General features: G+C 40.7%; 1 pseudogene; it reads left to right on the top strand.

The window, feature by feature from the left end:
* The first annotated feature begins 293 nt into the window (after positions 1-293).
* Positions 294-1660, top strand: LOC129014307 (primary cilium assembly protein FAM149B1-like; annotated as a pseudogene).
* The last annotated feature ends 1456 nt before the right edge of the window (positions 1661-3116 follow it).

A 3116-nucleotide genomic window follows, 5' to 3' on the forward strand; every position in this document is an offset into this window, starting at 1 on the left:
AGATACACTCGGAAGGCGGTGCCACAGAGCTTGGAGCTGAAAGGAATAACAAAACATGCTCTTAACCATCATCCCCCTCCCGAGAAGCTGGAGGAAATTTCCCCAACCAGTGACAGTCATGAGAAAGACACAAGTTCCCAAAGCGAGTCTGACATCACAAGAGAATCACCTTTTACATCAACTGACGCTGGGAATTCACTGATGCTTTTCCAAGTTATACAGGCGCAGGGATATCTACTGAAGGCAGCTCGGACTTCTCTTGGGGATATGGTGAACTGGATCAAAATGCCACTGAAAAAGCCTAGGCAATGTTCACAGCCATTGACGAACTCTTGTATGAGCAGAAGTTGAGTGTGCATACTAAGAGTCTACAAGAAGAGCGCCAACAGTGCACAGCTAGCTTTCTTCACCTCAGGATTCTAGGTAGGCAGATAATCACTCCAGGTGAAGGTTATAGATTGTATCCTAGATCCCCTTCTGCTGTTTCAGCTTCATACGAAACAACCTTGTCTCAAGAAAGAGATTCTACTATATTTGGTATAAGGTGAAAGAAGTTACATTTTTCATCTTCGTATGCTCGTAAAGCATCTGCTATTGCCAAATCCTCCAGCTTTTGTTCTATGGAAAGAGACGAGGAAGACTCTATAATCATCTCCGAAGGAATAATTCAGGAATACCTAGCATTCGATCACACAGATATGGAAGAGGGATTTCATGGGAAGAAATCAGAAGCAGCTACAGAGAAACAGAAATTAGGGTATCCTCCCATTGCTCCATTTTCCTGCATAAAAGAAGATGTCCTTGTTTATGTGTTTGACAATGTACGGAGCAAGGTTGTGAGCGGTATGGAGCAGTTGACACGTAGTCACTGGGAAGGATTTGCCTATGATGATGAGAGTAATGTTGTAGTTACCAGACCGGATTCAGAAAGTTTCTGTGTGCTGAGTGAGCCACATCCTTTGGTGTTACCATGAGTGCCACAGTCTAAGGTGCTGTCCGTTACCTCAAATCCGATGGGTCTCTGTCAAGCAAGTAGTCATCAGCCAAATGTGAATGGTCTCTTGGTTCATGGATGCCTCTACAGCCAAGAAATCTCTCCCTAATGGACAGGCTCCTAGATCTTGATGACAAGCTACTTATGAGGCCTGGGGTCCAGTACCATCCTTTCAACTAAAAATTGGCCAAATCGAGCTATGGAGTTTTTAGTACATCATCTCTGTCATACACAGTGCAGTCCACCAAGAGACGCAATGCATCGCCACGAATCCTTCATCCGATCAGCACGAGCCATTCGCGTGCTGGAATACCAAGACTTGTGGAAGAAATCCTCAGAGAAGCCCGAGTCCCAGTGGCAGCCAGCTCGCTCTCCTCTCCCTCACCAATGTCCCTGAGTCGAAATAATCTGCTACCACCTATTGGCACAGCTGAAGTGGAACTTGTGAGCACTGTGGGGCCACAAAGACAGACGAAGCCCAGTGGCGACTCCAGTCGAGCTCCAAGTGCGGTGGTGGATGAACTTAACTATCAGCAGCCACAAGAAAGTCTCCTTTTGCCCGACTTTTTCTCCAGGCCCAACACAACTCAGTCATTTTTGGTAGAGTGACATACTTCCTAGAATGGTCTTGATGGTTGGGGAAAGAAAAGGTGGGGGGAATAGTAGTTTGGCTGACTTAAGACTTTATCTAGAGGCTTAACTCAGAATAAAAGTTGAGTTTCTAACAATAAAAAAAAATACTAGCAAGGGAACACAGTTGATACAAGTAGCAATGAGCGGGTATGAAAGGAAAGATTATCTTAAAATCTGGAACAAAATAAATTTTAAATTGTATATTTTTGTTTTAAAAACTACTTAGAAAAAAACTATCTAGGCCTATATGGATTAAAATCTTATTCTTTTACAAAATACTTTTCATATCCAGAGCATATCATTTTCTATTAAAAAATACACCAAGTACCAGCTGTACTTTGGTCAATGACAACCATGTATTCATTTGACACAGGGAATTCCGCCTTGGTTTGAGCCATATCTCTGCACATAGGAGAAACTGCTTATTTACAATTGCTACTCAACTGCTACAGCAGCAGGAAGGGCGCCTCGGTGTCTCGTTATCCTTATTTCTCTAGGTTGTCACTCTTCCTTAATTGTTTCCCAGGTACCCATTTTTATTTCTAGGGAACTGGACATTGCCAGAAAGGGCAAAGCCTAGGTCCCATGGTTTTAGGACTGAAGTAAGAAAGGACTTCATGGAGGCAGAGTCATTTCAGTATAGCAATCCAGACAACACCATTTCTTGCTTTTCCCTCACAGGCATAATAAACACCCTGAGATAAGTGAAAAATAATTAGAAATAGCAGCTAAGAGATGATGGTGAAGAGGAACTATTTAAGAAATAATGAACAAGATTTAATAAGAGACACTGATATCAAATTGAACATATATCCATATCTAGATATACTGAGTGAAACTTAATGGCTTCAAAGACATCCATGTTCCTTCAAAGGACATGATCTCGTTCTTTTTAATGGTTGCATAGTATTCCATGATGTATATTTTCTTTATCCAGTCTACCACTGATGGGCATTTAGATTGATTCCATGTCTTTGCTATTGAACATACACCTACCATGTGTCTTTAATGTAGAACAATTTATATTCCTTTGGGTATATACCCAGTAATGGGATTGCTGGGTCGAATGTTAGTTCTGTTTTTATCTCTTTGAGGAGTTTCCACACTGCGAAAAGCAGTTTTATTTATCTCAAGAAAACATAGCCATTAAATGTTCTTAATAGATTACATGATTTTGTACTTGTCAATTTTTGTTTTCTTTAGAAGGAGCATGCATCCCCATGTGGATAAATGCCATCTGAGCCATAGCTTTAGCATTTTGTATCCTTGAACCTCCTTCTTAACCTAAAGATACATAACCTGAAAAGGCCTAGCAAGTGAAAATCCTTTAATTCTTGACATAGATGAAGCTCAGCACATTGTTTGTGAGGACCTAAGGTTTAAAAAAAATCATTAATTCAAACTTAGAGTCTTGAGTGGGAGATGCCTCCATGATTACTTACTAAAATGTTTTCTGTCTTTAAGGATACTTTTTAAAAAAAGAAAAATA

Source organism: Pongo pygmaeus, chromosome 16, assembly GCF_028885625.2.
Source record: "Pongo pygmaeus isolate AG05252 chromosome 16, NHGRI_mPonPyg2-v2.0_pri, whole genome shotgun sequence".
In the NCBI taxonomy this organism is placed as follows: Eukaryota; Metazoa; Chordata; class Mammalia; order Primates; family Hominidae; genus Pongo; species Pongo pygmaeus.